Genomic DNA, 19,002 nt, shown 5'->3' with positions numbered 1-19,002 from the left:
GGTGCCAGGAGGAGATGGCAAATACAATGCATTAAGAAAGTATTCAGACCCCTTCACTTTTTTCACATTTTGTTGTGTTGTAGCCTTATGTTAAAATAGTTTAAATTCATTTTTTCCCTCATCAATCTATGCTCAATACCCCATAATGACAAAGTAAAAACAGAATTTTAGAATTTTTTGAAAAATTTATTAAAAAAGAAGAACTGAAATATCACACTGACATAAGTATTCTTTGCTCTGACACCTGAAATTTAGTCCAGGTGTCTTCCATTTGTCTTGATAATCTTTGAGATGTTTCTACAGCTTGATTAGAGTCCACCTGTGGTAAGTTCAATTGATTGGACATGATTTGGATAACATCTCACAGCTGACAATGCATAGTTGAGCAATAATCAAGCCATGAGGTCGAAGGAACTGCCTGCAGAGCTCAGAGACAGGATTGTGTCGAGACACAGATCTGGGGAAGGCTACAAAAAATTTCTGCTGCATTGAAGGTTCCCAAGAGCACAGTGGCCTCCATAATTCTTAAATGGAAGAAGTTTGGAACAACAAGGACTCTTCCTGGAGCTGGCTGCCAGGCCAAACTGAACGACTGGGGGGGAGGGGCCTTGGTAAGGCAGGTGACCAAGAACCCAATGGTCACTCTGGCTGAGCTCCAGAAGGACAACCATCACTGCAGCACTCCACCAATCTGGGCTTTATGGCAGAATGGCCAGACGGAAGCCTCTCCTCAGTGAAAGACACAGGAAATCCCACTTGAGGTTTGCAAAAAAGCACCTAAAGGACTCTCATACTGTGAGAGACAGGATTCTCTGATCTGATGAATCCAAGATTTAACTGTCTGGCCTCAATTCTAAATGTCATGTCTAGGGGAAACCAGACACCGTTCACCAACTGCCCATACTATCCCAATGGTGAAGCATGGTGGTGGCAGCATCATGCTGTGGGGGTGTTTTTCAGTGGCAGGGACTGGGAGACTGGTCAGGGTTGAGGGAAAGCTGAACAGAGCAAAGTACAGAGATCCTTAATGAAAACTTGGTACAGAGCACTTAGGACCTCAGACTGGGCCGAAGATTCACCTTCCTCCAGGACAATGACCCTAAGGACACAACCAAGACAATGCGGGAGTGGCTTAAGGACAACTCTGTGAATGTTCTTGAGAAGCCCAGCCAGAGCCCTGACTTGAACCCAATCAAACATCTCTGGAGAGACCTGAAAATGGCTGTCCACCAACTGTCACCATCCAACCTGACAGAGCTTGAGAGGATCTGCAGGGAGGAATGGCAGAAAATCCACAAATCCAGATGTGTATCCCTTTGGTCATTGTCACCACCAATGGGAAGGAGAAGCAACACTTAGTCCGGGAGGTGGTGAGAGCAGTGGTGGAGGAGGAAAGGACCTGTAGAATGGTGGCGATGAGCCAACAGGGAGCACTGACCAGATGGGACAATACCATGGAGTGGAAAGTGACCTGGGCTGAGCGGTGGAAGGTTGAGTCCAACTGGATCAAGTTCCTTGTCCAGGCGGTCCATGATGTGCTCCCCAGCCCGTCAAACCTCCACACACAGGGCAAGGTAGAGATAACGGCCTGTCCACTTTGCTCGAAGCATGGAACCCTCGAGCACATCCTAAACTGCTGCACCAAAAAACTGGGAGAGGGGTGGTACTGATGGAGGCATTACCAGGTCTTGAGGTCCATCACAGAATCCATCAGCACTGGAGTCGGCCAAGAAGACTCGTCCCTCAAAACAATCTATTGCCTTCGTCAGAGCGGGGGAGCAGCCAGGACCTTCTGTGAGAACAACAGAAGGAATACTGGCCTCTGCAAGGGACTGATAGCTGATGGTAGACCTTGAGAGGCAACTCAAGCTCCTACAGCACATTACGACCACCACCTTAAGACCTGACCTGGTTCTGGTGTCCAATTCCACAAAGCAAGTCGTGCTCCTGGAGTTGACAATACCTTGGGGGGACCACCTTGAAGAGGCATTTGAGAGGAAGCTCACCAAGTATGATGGTCTGATCAGAAAATGTTAGTAAGGTGGCTGATGAGCAAGATGCTTGCCTATAGAGGGTTGGGTGCAGGAGCTTTGCAGCCCAATCTCTATCCAGAGCCCTTAGCTCACTGGGTATTGAGAGAGAGAGGAGGAGAAGAGCCATCTGCAGTACCAACGATGCAGCAGAGAGAGCCTCAAGGTCGCTGTGGCTCAAGAGAGGAGAGACATGGGGGCAGAGTAGCTAGTTTGCCATCTGGTCAAAATCTTGGGTCTGATCAGCCTTAGCTGGGTTACCCGGAGGAGAGTGTGTGATGTTGAAAGACCCGAAACACCCAATGATTCCAGGAACATCACTGAAGGTGTGTCCTGAAGTATCAGTGGATATATTTGCACAGCTACAAAGCTTGTCACATCATACTCAGGACAACTCCAGGCTGTAACCGCTGCCAAAGGTGCTTCAAGCAAGTACTGAGTAAAGGGTCTGAATACTTATGTCAATGTGATGTTTCAGTTTTTTCGTTCTTAATAAATTTGCAAAAAATTCTAAAATCATGTTTTTGCTTTGTCATTACGGGGTATTGAGTATAGACTGATGAGGGAAAAAATGAATTTAAGTGATGTAGCATAAGGCTGCAACATAATAAAATGTGAAAAAAGTGAAGGGGTCTGAAAACTTTCTGATTGTACAGTAATTCCCTTATCAATATTAGATTTTAACAGCAGTGTTTATTTCTCTGTCAGGATATGCACTGCATTCAGCATATCCATGATAATGTATTAATTATGGAACAATTACCCGCGTCGCCCCCAAGGAGAGACACAAGTGGCAACATCTGTCTTTTGAATACACTTTCAGGAACAAAACTTTTTCCTCGACTGATATTTATGAAAGTATTTTTATACAGCTTATACAGCACATATAGTATATAAGAATATCAGTATCAGAATCATCGGTATCTATACCAACACAGAATAACAACACAGTATAACAACACAACGATATTCAGGAATATACACAAGGAATGACTATATATAGGTGAAACCGTTTCTGTGAACTGTAAACAGGATATAAATAGTGCAAAGCAATGAAGAGTGCAAAGAGTGCTGAGATAAATATTAGATGGTAAAGGACAATGACACCTATTATATACATATAATAGGTGGTTATCTACAGTATATATGTAAGTATATATAAGCATATTGGTACAATACAGAGTTAAGTTATCATTGCATAGCAGTCACAATATATGTAGTGCACACACACACACATACGCACACACTCACTTACACACATAACTTGCTTGGTGATCATTCACACATACACATGAAATACAAAATGAAAATTTGAATTGCCAGCCTGCCTGAATCCAATCACTTCCCATATTACCAGTAATAGGACATTATGCAGATTGGCTGACCTTTCCCCTGCTCCAGGGGTTTTAGCAACCACCTGTGGAGATTGGACAGAAACACACCAATAAACAAATAAATGAGCAATAAAAATGGGGGAATACACAAGCCTCAGCGTACCTATCTGGAGCCATTTTGTGACTGATCATCAGTTATATCAGCTACAGTAAATGCTCACTGTTTCATAAACATATTTTATTCATCATATTAATATAAATGAAAACAACAACACATTTATCCCACTGACAATTGTCTATGTAGCAAAAGCCTGCAAAAACTATTCAACACATACAGTATGAATGGGTGACGTATTCCTACATTACAACAAACACAGCCAATTTTATGTTGCATGATGTTTGATGGTGATTCACCTACAACCAAGGGTCAAAGCATTGATATTTTATGCATTTGAAACTTTAATGTTCAGGACAACACTTTTTCGCACCGGTTCACACAAGCACACAAACATGTGCACCCACACAGAGCTCCCACCCATGTTCTCCTTTGTCTTGCTGTTTGTCCTCTCTCAAAGCAGCCAAGACAGGCCCTGTCAGTTTAGGTAATGAGAGGTGATCTGTAGTGCTTGATCCAATTATAGAAGTCTGGATGGCATAAAGCAGCAGACAGGGGCCTTCACAAGAGAGAACGAGCGAGGGAAGAAGAAGCACACAACTATACACGTACACATACAGCTGTGTGCCTCTCAGTTTGCATGAATGACCTATGATGCTTGTCCATGCATATACCTGCCATTTTCTGCAACCATGTAGTTTCTGTCCAGGCTGAATACTGCATTTAACTAGCACCTACTTAAGTCCTCCAGTTGTGGAGTGCTCGGGGTCTATGGCCTCTCTGCATCCACAGCCCATTAGCTCAGGCAGGCCCCATCACCTAGTTCACCCATGCATGAGATGGACCCTCTGTAATACAAATTGTCCGCACCACTTACGGCAGCTCCGCCGGAGAGCAAACATGACAGCCATTAATTGGCAAGGCCCTCAGCGTGGGACAGGCTTCAGGGGAGAGAGAGCGCCCACCGCTCAGCCATGAGCAGTGGGTGTTCTGAGCTGAGCGGAGGGAGAATGAGAAGACAGGAGTCAAAAAGGGAGGGGAGATAAGGGATGAGGGAATTAAGGAAGGGGCAGGAAAAAGGGAGGGGAGGAGAGGAAAGGTGGATGAAAGAAAAGAGGCAACAGAGAGACAGGAGTCGAGGCAGAGGGCAGCGAGAAGCTGTTAGAAGCTCATTTCCCACTGCATTCTATTAGCACAGAGCAAATTAAGGAGTTAAGAAAGTCTTTTCTCATTAGGTGCTGAAAGAAGGTAACCGAGTAATAGTGTGTGTATGTGTGTGTGTGTGTGTGTGTGTGTGTGTGATTGTGTGAGAATGTGTCTTACTAAATTAATAATCAGACAAATGGTGGATTACATACAGCAATACCATTTTAGCTGGCATGCTTGAAAAAGTTATTTAATACTGTCAAACATTTTGGAATAGCAGGTGCTTTAAACTAGCAGTAGTGAATGTACATTTTTTTTAAGACTGCATCTTCTTCTTTTGGCTGGTCCTGTTAGGGGTCGCCACAATGGGTCATCCATTTCCATCTTTTCCTCTCTTCTGCATCTTCCTCTGCTGTGCCAACCACGTGAATTTCTTCCCTCACCCTATCCATTAACCTCCTCTTTGGCCTGCTTGTTTTCCTCATGCCTGGCAGCTCCATCTTCAGCATCCTTCTTCCAATATAACCAGCATCTCTCCTCTGCACCTGTCCAAACCATCTCAGTCTGGCCTCTATTACTTTGCCTCCAAACCGTCCAACCTGAGCAGTCCCTCTAATATACTCATTCCTAATCCTGTCCATCTTCGTCACTCTCAACGAAATCTTTGCATCTTCAACTCTGCCACCTCCACCTCCTTTTCGTCACCCACTCCACCCTACCTGCACTCTCTTCTTCACCTCTCCTCCACACTCCCCATTACTTTGAACAGTTGACTCCAATTATTTAAACTCATCTACCTTTGCCACCTCTACTCCTTGCATCCTCACCATTCCAGTGTCCGCCCTCCCATTCACGTACATGTATTCCCCTTGCTCCTAATGACTTTCATTCCTCATCTCTCCAGTGAATACCTCCACCTTACCAGGCTCTCCTCAAACTGCTCCCTACTCTCACTACAGATCACAGTGTCATCCAAAAACATCATAGTCCATGAGGACTCCTGCCTTATCTCGTCTGTCAACCTGTCTATCACCATTGCAAACAAGAAAAGACTCAGAGCCAATCCTTGATGTAATCCCACCTCCACTTTGAACCCATCTGTCACTCCAACCACACACCTCACCACTGTCACACTGTCCTCATATACAGCCTTCACCACTCTTACATACTTCTCTGCCACTCCCGACATCCTCATACAATACCACACCTCCTCTCTCGGCACCTTGTCACATGATTTCTCTAGATCCACACAGACACAATGCAACTGCTTCTGACCTTCTCTATACTTCTCCATTAACATTCTCAAAGTAAATATTGCATATTGCTGCTCACTAATCATCACCTCTCCTCTTAACCTAGCTTCCACTATTCTTTCCCATAACTTCATGCTGTGGCTGATCAATTTTATACCTTTGTAGTTACTACAGCTCTGCACATCACCCTTACTCTTACAAATCGGTACCAGTACACTTCTTCTCCAGTCCTCAGGCATCCTCTCACTTTTCAAGATTGTGTTAAACAATCTAGTTAAGAACTCCACTGCTATCTCCTCAGACATCTCCATGCCTCTGCAGGTATGTGATTTGGCCTTCACCACCTCTCTCTTCACCGTCTGCCACATCTTGTACTCCTCTACTTTCTTCATCTTTCTGGATATTCCACTTCTTTGCCAACCTCCTCCTCTGCACACTTAACTGTACTTCCTCATTCCACCACCAAGTCTTGTCTGCCTTCCTCTAGCCAGATGACACACTAAGTACCTTCCTAGCTGTCTCCATCACTGCAGTAGTTACCCAGCCATCTGGCAACTCTTCACTACCACCTAGCGCCCATCTTAACTCCTCCCTGAGTTCCACACAACAGTCTTCCTTCTTCAACTTCCACCATATGATCCTTGGCTTTACCTTCACTCTCTTCTTCTTTTTGGTCTTCAAAGTCATCCTACAGACTACCATCCGATGCTGCCAAACTACGTTCTCCCCTGCCACCACCTTGCAGTCTGCAGTCTGTTTCAGATTGTACCTTCTGCATAAGACATAGTCCAACTGTTTGCGCCTTCCTCCACTCTTATACGTCACCCTGTGCTCCTCCCTCTTCTTGAAATACATATTCACCACAGCCGTTTCCATCCTTTTCACAAAATCCACCACCATCTGTCCTTCCATATTCCTCTTCTTGACACCATACCTGCCCATCTCCTCTTCATCACTTCTGTTCCCTTCACCAACATACCCATTTAAGTCTGCTCCAATCACCACTCTTTGGGTATACTTTTCACCAATTTATCCAGCTCAATTCTTCTTTCTCTTCTATCTCACACCCCATTGTGGGGCATATGTGCTGAAACATTCATCATCACACCTTCAATTTCCAGCTTCATACTCATCACCCTGTCTGACGCTCTCTTCACCTCCAACACACTCTTGACATACTCTGGCTTCAGGATTACCCCTACCCCATTTCTCCTCCCATCCACACCATGATAGAACAGTTTGAACCCACCTCTGATGCTCCTGGCCTTCAACCCCTTCCACCTGGACTCTTGCACACACAGTATATCTACCTTCCTTCTCTCCATCATATCAGCCAACTCTCTCTCTCTTTATCAGTCAAAGTGCCGACATCCAGAGCTCCAACTCTCATCTCCACACTCCTACCTTTCCTCCTCTCCCGCTGCCTCCAGACATGCCTTTCCCCCTCTCCTTCTCCCAGCAGTAGCATAGTTTCCACCGGCACCCTGCTGGTCAATAGTAGCGGTGGTGACTGTTGGTATCCTAGGCCTTGACCAATTCAATATGGAAGTCTGATTTATGATCCGCATATTTGATTTGGTATAGGTTTTACGCCGGATGCCCTTCCTGACACAACTCTCCCCATTTATCTGGGCTTGGGAACAGCTAAGAATGCACTGGCTTGTGCATCCCCAGTAGCTCGGCTTATTCATTTATTTAATCTTATTTATTAATTTCATTTTTTTAAGACTATTCAATATATGAAAACTTGACATTCAGTCAGTCGATATCAGTTCTCTTTCATGCTTTATCTACACACAATATATGTCCAAAATGGACATCCCCATTAAGAGCAGTTTCTGCTTCTGTGTCAAACAGAGAGATACTCATCTGACTTCAAGGATCTTGGTAATCCTTTTGGATGTAATGCAAGTCCTTGAATGAATCCCTGATAAGCTAATGTCAGCCAATGCTAAATATCACAATACAAACATAGAATAAATTTACATGATCAAATAAAATCATTAGGTCCAAACAATATTCCATATAAAATACAATTCTGTCAACACAAATAAAAAACAACATGGTCACTTTCTTTTTCAGGCAAGTATACAACATAACTAAGACTCTCTTAACTGTGCTTATTAATTGAGCTAAGATCATTTGAGTTATGGCTAAATTTTACTCAGATCTCATTATTCTTAGGACATAATGGTACATTTCTTTCATTCTTTATGACTCTATCTTTCTAATTCAATTCAATACCATATGATCGGACCTTGTTAATGTTAACTCTCAAATGATTTTCAATATAGATACATAAGTGACATACATAAGTATACACGATTAACTGGCAGATTTTATCTACAGTATAACAAGCATCATGGGGTCTTCCAGCATAGCAAGTAGAAGTCATGAAGTTGTTAAATAATGATTAAATCATAACCAGGAAATCTTTACTTGAGCGACAATTATTTAGATTCTGGCCATACCTTTAAACACGTGCACATTTATATGTCAAAGTGACATTAATATCTTCTAAAGTATAGACCTGCCGTATGCTGCTTGTTGCCTACAAGCCAATACATAAAGAAACACAACTGTAATACTTGGTAAATAACAGCAGGGGTCACTGCAAGCTTAAACTTCTCTCTGCTACAGACTATATCCAGTTAGGTGATCCAGTTTTTCACATTCATTTTTTTAACTCCTAGATATTTGAAAGAAAAGTGCTGGCTGTAGGCACAGACACATGTATCAAATAACTCATCTGATACAAAGAGATTTGTCATTTCTTGCGTCCTTTATCTTCTGTGATATTTTCTCTTACAGCTGAAGTTTTTTGTTTGTATTGGGACAATGGCATGTCCTTCTGTTTTGACGTCATTGTCATCCCCAGACGCCACTAATGCAAAATTTCTAAATACCAGACACACTGATGCTCACACGTCATCAAAGATGTGATTTGTTCAGTGGGAAAGGCTGGAATAAATCAGAAACAGAAACATACATTTGAGATGAGAAATGCTTTCAGTCTTCATTCCATGGTTCTTTGTCAATATGAGATGGTCAATTAAAACCTAAAGCAGCATTAAATGGCTTTACAGCTGGCCTCTTTGGAACATGCATTATGAAAAACAGCACAGTAGGAAACAGATAATAATTTGGTTTCTTTTCAGGGTCCAGAAAATAGCTTTCTAAAGAGTCATTAAACACACAAACAATCATGCAGACAATATTTAGGATCTGTGTACTGATGTACTGAAATGCATGCAGAGAGGACCAAACATATTTTGAACATTGCAAACACAATGTAGGTAGTTGCTACTCCACAAACATGCAGACACAAACACACCCACATGTGTGACAACATGCATAAACTGAAAACTGAAATTCAAGATCCTACTTACAGACAGGTCCACCACGTGTTCCCCCACCCACGCACCACCATTACACACAGGCAAAGGAACGAACAGACACACACACATACACAACACACACACACACACACACACACACACACACAGCAAGAGAGTTCTGTAATCTCTTAATCTCTCCAGTGAGAATCAGGATGGTTGTGTCGTTCAGATGAGAAAGTAGAGCTGTTGGGCCCAGGTGTGTGTGTGTGTGTGTGTGTGTGTGTGTGTGTGTGTGTGTGTGTGTGTGTGTGTGATTTATGTAGTGAGCTTAGCTTCAAGGCCTGCTGGGGCTGAAAGGCCTTCAGACAAAATTCAACAAAGTGAGGGAAGAGTAAAAAGAAAAAAAGAAAAAAACATTTGTCCAAGGCAGCTTTTTGTTTTAAGTAACCTATCACACAGTGCAAGAATGCACCTAGCTTGTGCAACATTAAGATGGAGCAGTGTTAAAGAGCTAAAACCTAGTCATTACTAACCTCTGCACTTCATTCTGTATTGTTTGCACTGCTTGATGGCCTTCCTATGTACAGATTTTACATAGCACTGCCAGAGTCTTGTGGAAGTTTGAGTACAAGGATTAAAACTGAATGTATGGACAAATTAGGTCAGACCTCTCACTTCATCATATAGTCTTTAGCATCACAAATCCTACAAGTATATGTGACTGTTTCTTCAGGGCAGCCTTATTAGTACTGTATGTCTGCAAAAGTAGCCATATTGGACTGAATCTGTGTGTTTTTGTTGTTTTATTTTTTTGTTTGTTTTTTTGAGGAAAAGTGCATTATGTTAAGGTTGTAAATTCAATTGCTGAATCCGCCAAAACATGAATGAAACTTGAATGATGTAGAGCATCTTATTTCTTCATTAAGTAGCCTATTTCATTGCTATAGTCTCACAGGGGCTTTGACATATTTAGCATTTTATTATTCAGCATGCATGCTCTGTAAGCAGATATTGCTCCCCTTGTGCCCCCCTTGTCTCTGTTAGACTGATTGTTAAGAGGAGATGCGGTGAGACCTCACCCAAATCTTAGCTGGGGTCTATGAGATGCTGCAAGAATAATACCTCTTCCTTGTCTGCTTGTGCACTAAATTGTTTCACTTAGAAGAATGCTTTATTTATGAAATAAGGGAACCTTACACTGTGGGTGGACGGTTAATTGCCAGAGTCTATGGATAGCAAGGGGCAATTTGTAGAAAAATGAAAAGGGATCTATCTTTTTAAGGAATAATGAATGACACATGTCCCTCAGGTCAAATATGTCCGAAATGAGACTTGCATTTTAACAAAGCACCCGTATTATGGAGGAGCATGTGTTTGAATTTTTCTTGTATGAGTATGAGGGAGGACAAATTTGCAGATGATCATTTAAAACTTTGCCCACGTTCATCCAAATATCCCGTATCCAAGTAATTGCATCTAATCAGTTGTGTAACAGCGTGGAAATCTGTTTAAACTCGTCGCTGAATTCAAATGAGGAAAACAATGTTTGTCTTTGAGTTGTTAGAAATCAAGTCAAGTGTTTATTGCAAAGCAAGAATGAGATTAAACTGATTTCCAAGAGGGGCACAAAAATGAGCAGGGAAATTTCATGTCACAATATTAAAACATACACACACACACACACAAAAAAAAGAGCTGTGTGTGTTTGCGTGCGTGTCTGTGTTTCTCTGTGTACATAGAAATCAAAGGGTCTTTGAGGCGGTGGAACTGCGTCTGCATTGAGGCCTTCGGTTCTTTTAGCCAGAGACTGTTGTGTTGCCATGGAAACGCCTGTTGAACGAGGGTTCTATGAATCTTTCAGCAACCCCCTTTTTCTTACGACCACTTGGGATCTTTTCATAACCCACACAACATACAAAACTTTCCACGGTGGGGAGGGTGTCCAGTCGCCAGTAAATTGGTCAATATGTCTTTGCAGTTTATCAATACAGAGGGGTCAGTGTTGTTTCAGCAAAACGAGTAGCATATGAGATGGACCACTACACCTCTGATGCCTGAAACAAAACACCTCGACAATGCATGCAAAAACATACATGCAAAGAGGCCAAGCAAACACCATGCATGCTAAAAAGATGTTTGTTCACCACTGAAGGGAAAGAAGCAGGCACAGCTACTCAACTCCCAGTGATCAAAACGACCTTCTCCTGTTTCTCTTTCTTAGTCCCTCTCAGCAGACTATGAGCGCTGGGTTAATAACAAGACTGTCAACAAATCTGCTCTCCTTTAACTAGTGTCCTTGTGCTGAGACAGAAAAATGATGCTTTGTAGTTTAGGCCAAAGAATCTCCAAAATCTTTGCAATTTCCTATATTTGCAAATATATTAAGTTTATCATTTAATGGAAGACACTCTATACAATAGAAAGATTAAATTGATCCCATATGGACAATAATTTACAGAGTCTTGTAGAAGGAATGGAATTTGATTAGGGCTTTGAGAAGTACTCCACTGGTTAGTGGCATGATTGAGATGGGAATGCAGACTTGAATGCTAATCAATATTTCAGCTCAGTATAAAGAAGAGGGTTAGTGATGGGAGACTTTCAAACAAACAGTAGAGGTCCCAAGGTTTTCATGCATGCACATAAGACCTTGTCATTGCTGCTGGGTACTTGAGGCTGTTGGACCTTTAGCATGAATGATTAATCCACTTCAGCTTTTATGTGTCTTGGAGGGGAGACAAAGTGTTCTGGCTCATCAGTGCTACATCCAAGCATACTTTAGTAATGACGGCGACATGCTGCTAGATTTAAAGACGACCTTTATTATAATCAAACCCTCTGAATTTTCCTTTCTTTCTCTGTCTACTGCCATCAACGTATGTATTAATCAAGCCCAAGTAGTTTCATTGAGCCACAACCATTCTGAAATAAGTCTGTACAGGACTGTATTTCTTTTCAGTCAACAGTAACAGAATCTGACAGTACTGAGATTGCATAATGAGGGATCTCTCATGTTGACAGTGTTGTGTTGGTTAACAGTATGTGGTATTTACTAGGAATCGCCGAACAGAAATCATGCAGAATTGCTGTTGAACAGCTGTGCATGAATATGTTGGGCTTTGTTGACACAGAACGGCTGCCAAATCACTGTTCACTCAGTGTGCAGAGACTTAAGGATTGAGATATATGTAAGATTGCACCCCTTATCCACAAGTAGTAGGTCAAAGGCAATTGGACTTGCTGTTAGGTTTTGAGGATGTTTCACCTCTTCTCTTGGATGAATCGTCAACAAAAAAGCAGGCCCAGTTGCCTTCGAGTTGCTACTTGCAGATCTCCTGACCTGGAGCACTGAGAATCTTCAGACGCCTCTTAAGCACATTTTGAGAGGTTTTCATGATGAAAAGTGAAATGTTTACCAAGTCTTCAGCTTAGTTGGTTTATCCGCCTTGCCCACCAGGCAGAGCATTCTGGGAAATCTAATTTCCCTTTCATCAAAAAAAAAGAAAAAAAAAAAAGCCAGATTTCATTTTCGAAGACGACTGCGCTCAGTAGAGAACACAGTTGAAGGTCAAACTTCACTGAAGAGACATAGAGACATACTGCTGCTAACTGTATTTTAACCTATGCTTTAGTGGGTTGTCATATGGTATTTCAAAGCAGTAGACATCTGCATCAGTGGGTTGGGTTTAACAATACCACTGCATTTTACAAGTATTTTTGTACTTTTTTGTCAGTAAAACTAGCTTTTGTTCTGTCGTATTAGATTATTAGTTACTATATTGACATAGTATCAGTTAAAAGGTTCTTTTTGAACATACATGCAATGTCAATGAGGCAATGTGGAACCAGAACCACCGAAGATCTGTTACGAGCATACATTATGCAACAGTTGTTTGTTTTTAAAGACTAAAATGTCTACACACAGAAAATATATTAAATGTAGCAAAGTCAGGAGTACTTAGTCATCATGTGTCATGTCAATGATACATTTTATAAATGCATTGTGCAAGAGAAACAGTTACTTTCTCTCCAGTGTGCCTTCAGTTGTGTCTGTTTTTTTAAATTTTTCTGTCTTTGTGCAAATGATGTTGGCAGCTTACTTTTAAATTAAATGGAAAGTTTCTTGAATATTTTCTGTTTAGTATCATTTATTATGCATATTAGAATTTACTTAAGGTTTTTATCCTTTACACTGTACATGGAGCTGATTTACTCTGCAAACACCATTCATCAACAGCACTTGCATGTCAAATTAATCAAACTCTTTCACTACAGTTATGATTGTGTACAGTTACAATGTAGCATGATGCTTTCAGTACAGCCCTTTGGTAAAAATCATGGTTTTAACCTCTTGCTACTACAGCACTGGTGTGAATGTCAATGTAGGAGTGTTCTTTGAATAGACCCATTAGTAATAACAACACTGTACCTTTTAAGCATAGTGCTATCATAAAGGACATTTTCCCTTGAATAACAGTAGGTCGAGTCTTGAATTCTGTCCAGATTGAATGCTCATGCGGTGTATCAGGCTTTCCAGCTATGAAGGGGTGGTTGTATAGAATTCATGGTTTTCTGTCAAAATCAACAAAAAGGAAAAATATAGGGATTCTAGGAGTACAACAGAGGTGTTTTTATCTGCCAAGTCAACATCGGTTCTCATACAATTTGGGGCTCACTTGCTTAGATGATATTTTTATGGAGCCAGATGTCTCAGTTTGTCATGAGAATACATCTTTGGAGAAAACTTGCTAAAATTCTGGTTGTTGACGTTCTTTTCTGCCACTGGCAAGGCTAAATCCCCAGGCCCACATTTCAATTTTGTGTCAATTTCTTGTTTGAAATACCTTCCTTAGTTTAAGTACAAACATTAAAGGTGATAAATAGGTATAGAAATTCATAACTTAGTTTCCATTTCATTGGTGCCACCTGCTGTACATTTAAGTAAAAAGTCATCATATTGATCTCCAGACGTCTACCTCAGCTGGCCCCATGACACCAGGGGCCCGACCGAATTGCTTCGATACTACCAAGTGTTAAAAAATGCCCTGTCATTCGGTGCCAATACCTAAGGAGTTAATCTCATCATTGTCAGTGAACCAATAAGTATGCAGCATGTTTATACCAACAAGTAATAATGCTGCTGGTGATAAGCTAACGTTACATGTCGCAGAGGCATGCAGGAAAAACACTACATTACTCTCAGAGACAGGGCTCAGGTGTGTGTGTATGACCACAGTGTGCCTCGCGACGGTGTAAAAAATGCAAAAGTGTGGCTCCAAATTTAATGGAACACTTGAAGGTCCATGGAATAAATTTAAGAGCAGAAATGTGCTTATCTATTGGGTCAGCTGGCTAAACAGCTAAGCTCTTCACATTAGCTTCTGCCCCTGTCCACCCTGGTGTGAGCACAATGCCATTGAGTGTCAATCTGTTCACACTGGCAGAAAAAGGAAAAATTTCCAAGGAAAAGAAAGATGAGTGCCACAGGGCTCCAACTTTATTGTTAAAGGTTTGCTACCTTTTTCTACAGTGGTAAGGTAAGTACGTTGTAAAGGGTGTTGTTGTAACTTAAAGGTAATTGGCAAATATACCAGAGGTAATCTTTTGGCATAGATAATTTGTTTGACTTCTATAATAAGCAGTATTAATATAACCATGCTATTGTTGATATTTTGTATTCTGTCAATTATAGGGAGATGATAAGAGCCCTAAACCCCAAGTCTCAGGCCCCCAGAAGAGACATGCTCAAATACACTCATACCTGCAGTAGAGAAGGAAAATGTCAAGAGAGTGAGGGATGTGGCTGTGAGTGCTGATGGGTGGACGAGTGTGGTGTGGGACCTCTACTTAACAGTTTCAGTCCATTATGTGAAGGGGATACCATGAAGGAGAAAATCCTGCATACAAGGACGGTGTACACATCCCAGACAGGGAACATTATAGCAGACAAGACAGGAGATTTTCTGGATGAATTCAGTGTAAAGGACAAAGTAGTTGCCATCACAACACTACAAGGCCTATTCAAAGACAAAGTGGACGGTCTACAACACCACAGGCAGTGACACATACAGGTGCTGAGATGCGGTAAACATGGAGTTAAACAACACATTAATCTAACATTATGACTCATTTCTTCATAACCAACTTTTAAGTTAATAAAGACTATGGATGTTTCACTCACCAGTTGTTGTCCCTGCTTAGACTGTAGTTTAGTGTAACGTTAGTCCATTTGTGTATTTCTCCATCCTCCATGGAACAAAATAATCCGAACAGTTTAACAAACTTTGTACATTTCACGGCCCCTTTTAAAACTTCATCCTCCTCTCCTTCAAGGTGGCAAACCTGCCAACCACTTAGTCATTAGTGTTTATGTCCCGCTCAACACCCAGCAAAGTGAGGTTGGATAGTTTGGCCTCATCCACACACGATCGCAAATAGCTCTTAATGAGCCTCAGAAGGCTGAAACTTTGTCTGGCAAGTTTCATTCACCATAAATATAAAAAGGCGCGAATATCTCATATTTTGGATAAAGTTTTCAGCGAAATTAGTCATTAACTTTGAATCGCTGCTTCTGCGGTCTTCACCTCCCGCAGAGTTAACGAGCAGAAATACGGACAGCGCCATTCTACTATTGCAACCCACATTGTGGTGGGAGGGGGTATTACACCCATAGTGATGAGAACCACCATAGAGAATGAATAGAAGAAGCTGAGAGAGTTAAATTCTCCTATTCCTGCTGCACCCGCGGGATCGAGCACTACATCCCCAGCGGGCCCCTACTGAGCGTTAATTTTGGGGGCCCCTGCCTGGTATTTGAGGGCCCACGCGCTCTGCGTACTCTGCGTAGGCGGAGCAGCAGCACTGCCTAGTTGTTTTCATTAGGTATACCCAGAGACCTGACTACTATACTATGTCTTTGTCTTGCACAATGAGAGCATCAGGCAGTTCTTGGAGGGCACAGCCTTGGACCCAAGGTTCAAGACGAAAGTGGCAGATAGAGTGCGGACCAGACTAGAGGAGAAGCTCATGAATAGGACCTCACAACAGGTGTTTATTGTTATTGGTAATTTTTTTTCTCCTCTTCCATTGTAGATCAATGTATATGACCTTCATAATCTATTGAATACAGAATAAAGATGAAATGACCAAGGACCGGCAGATTGAACAGGATCTTGAAGAGACAGCCAGTGACCATGATGACGACTCATGATGAAGACAGTACAGCTGCAGTAGCAACACTGATACCCTGGTAGTGTCCTATTTTTCTTTTTCTTTTTTCCTTTTCTTTTTTGTTCGCAGAAGCAGCCAAAGATCTCTGCCCTTAAGGAGCTATTTGCAGAGGAGAACATGGCAATTGAAGTAAGATCATAGGACACTGTCAGCTCTGCAGAGAAGGTTCAGGAAGAGATACAGCGCTGCCGAGGTTTACCATCTACCAGAGGAGGCTTGTCCATAGAGGCAGAAAAAAAAGAGTAATTGGTTGAAATAAACCATTGTCAAATCTCAGCATCATTTATAAAATAATTTTTTATCTCTTCTTTGGAAAAAATCAATTATTGAAATTCTGATTAAAATGCTTGAACAGAGACACTTGCAGGGCAGGCAAGAAGGGAAAGGTCAGTCTGTGAAGTGGTGGTGGAAAGTAGAGGAGGATGAATATCAATTTAATGTACTTTAAGGCGCTTTAAGGGAGGACATCCTCCTTAACCAATCAACGAGCAGAATACAATATTGACATTGTGTTGGTCCAATGACAGTTTCCAAATTTTATCTTCAACTCTCTACCACTGTATGTGGTAAAGTGATAGATCAATTCATACAGTAGCATATTAAGAGATTATAACATGCAAATTGGGAACTACTTTTAAACGCATTACTAAAAAATTACATTTTGTTTGGGCCTTTTCAACAGAGTCCAAATTTCCTTTTTTTAGATCTAGCAGCTACATTTCCCTTTGTTATCGAGTAGTAAATAGCTACTTGCATTATCCAACACAATAGTTAGTTTGTTGTAGCAGTCCTGAAGGACTGTTGAGGACTGTTGTTAAGCTAACAGCGATAATGGATCTGGACTGGGGGGAATGGCAGCAGCAGGACGCCTCTGGTGAGTGGCCTGTTTGTCATTGTTGCTAAAGATATCAGACTAGTTAACCAGCAGCAACAAAGTTCTGTTAACAAATGGATGTTATGACATGGACACTTCATCTCCATGAAAGAAAGAAGATATCACATAACATGAGTCAGATACACCTTCTCTCTCTCTGTCTCTTTGGTCGCACATTTCTTCTCTGATGGTTAAATGTCTCTCTGTGGCTGTGAATTTATCTCCATAACAAGAATGCGGCAAAGAGATCATAAATGTACTATAGGTAGTTTGCCTGGACAATGAAGCTGTTGAAGTGAGCTGTCTGTGGAATTCATTCACTTTTTACTTGAGTGGTTGTTCAGTCACCTGTTGATGTTGTGTGATTTGTGAATGAGTATGCAGGAGGTCTGGCTGCTTGCTTGTAAGAATTTCTTCATTTTTGTTTGTTTTTAAGCTGAGTCGTATATTGAGTAATAAGCTTAAATGAACTAGAATTAAGGCTTTTTAAATAGTAAAAAATAACTAGAATAACAACAGTGTTTGTATGTCGTGCATTTAGATAAAAGTGTGTAAGTCATGTATTTGTTATATGTGTGATGACCCTCTCTGAACAGACCTCTACCTGCAGGAGCCTGTTGGGCGGAGTTTGGTCGTCAGGAGGATTCAGGTCACCTGGACTGTCCAGCTTCCATATAAGCTGGAGGCAGTCAGTCATTTGCCCTCTTCCCTCTGGCTTTCACCATGTTGTTTGTGGTTGTGTTTGGTTTCATTTATTTTTAAGTTATGTACATTAAATCTATCTTTATTTATAACTCATGTGTGGTCTCCCCTCCTTTGTCCAGCCTTGAGCCAGGTTGTGATGCATGCATTAACACTTTTTGATGTGAACCTACACTTTTAGATCTGTGAATGTTTTTAGTGTTCAGTCTTTCTAGTGTTTAGCACTGATCTGTACCTCTATCAGATTATAAGCTTTGTGGTGCTTTATTTCTATGTACTCAGCAAATACAAAGGAAACACATGTAAATCATATGATATGTTGTCTGTTTTTGATAAGAACATAAATCTGTTGTCACAGTAGAACAATAATATAAATTTGAAGTTGGCTTTGTTTAATATTGTTGTTTAAATGACACATCTGAAACACTCCAGGGCTAAAATCTTTGTTTAGAGACATTATGTATATGCTAAATGTCTTCAAAGAAGCAGCCTTTTCACCACTCAGGGGTTTTTGTTTTTGAAAGCAAATTGTTTTATTGGCATATGAAATTGTACCCCACTCTGATTTTATCGGATAAGGGATGATGATATAGTATGATGCGGTTTGTTGTAAGATTCCATGTTACATTCTGTTTGAATATGGGTTGCTATAATTCAATAGGTTATGCTATAAATTGTGTTGGTGTATGTTTTAAAATCTTATTCCTGTGCCCCTTTTTAACTTTAAGCACCAGCCCCTCTAAAGGTCTCTGCACTGCCCTGCATCTGAACATAAGAACATAACTTGAACATAAGAAAGTAGAGATAAGTAGCCAACTAGTGTAAAATAACATGACGCCATGGGTTGGTTTTCCTCCTGTCCTCCCCAATTTTTTGAGTCACCAGCCACCACTGCCATCTACCCTAACCTCAGTGAGTCCAGTGACCTGGTGGTAGAACATGAACGACACTGTCAGTGCTTTCAGACTTGGCATCCAGGT

At 41.4% G+C, this 19,002-nt stretch overlaps 2 long non-coding RNA genes across 3 annotated transcripts in view; one reads left to right on the top strand and one right to left on the bottom strand.

Annotated features, from left to right (window-relative positions):
• The window catches only part of LOC121884187, a 43,562-nt gene extending 27,796 nt beyond the window's left edge, over window positions 1-15,766 (bottom strand). The window contains exon 1 of one of the 2 annotated variants that reach the window (XR_006092310.1): window positions 15,398-15,766. This is a non-coding gene — a long non-coding RNA (uncharacterized LOC121884187). The remainder of the gene's footprint in view (window positions 1-15,397) is intronic. The other variant, XR_006092309.1, reaches the window with a different exon arrangement.
• A 172-nt stretch (window positions 15,767-15,938) lies between these two features.
• LOC121884188 lies at window positions 15,939-18,155 on the top strand. The gene is made up of 3 exons (XR_006092311.1): window positions 15,939-16,263; window positions 16,346-16,465; window positions 17,917-18,155. It is a non-coding gene; the product is annotated as an uncharacterized LOC121884188 (long non-coding RNA).
• Window positions 18,156-19,002: the final 847 nt, after the last annotated feature.

The sequence above is a fragment of the Thunnus maccoyii genome, chromosome 18, assembly GCF_910596095.1.
Source record: "Thunnus maccoyii chromosome 18, fThuMac1.1, whole genome shotgun sequence".
Lineage (NCBI taxonomy): Eukaryota > Metazoa > Chordata > Actinopteri > Scombriformes > Scombridae > Thunnus > Thunnus maccoyii.
The sequence above is the reverse complement of the archived record's forward strand: the minus strand, read 5'-3'. Positions and strand labels throughout refer to the sequence as shown.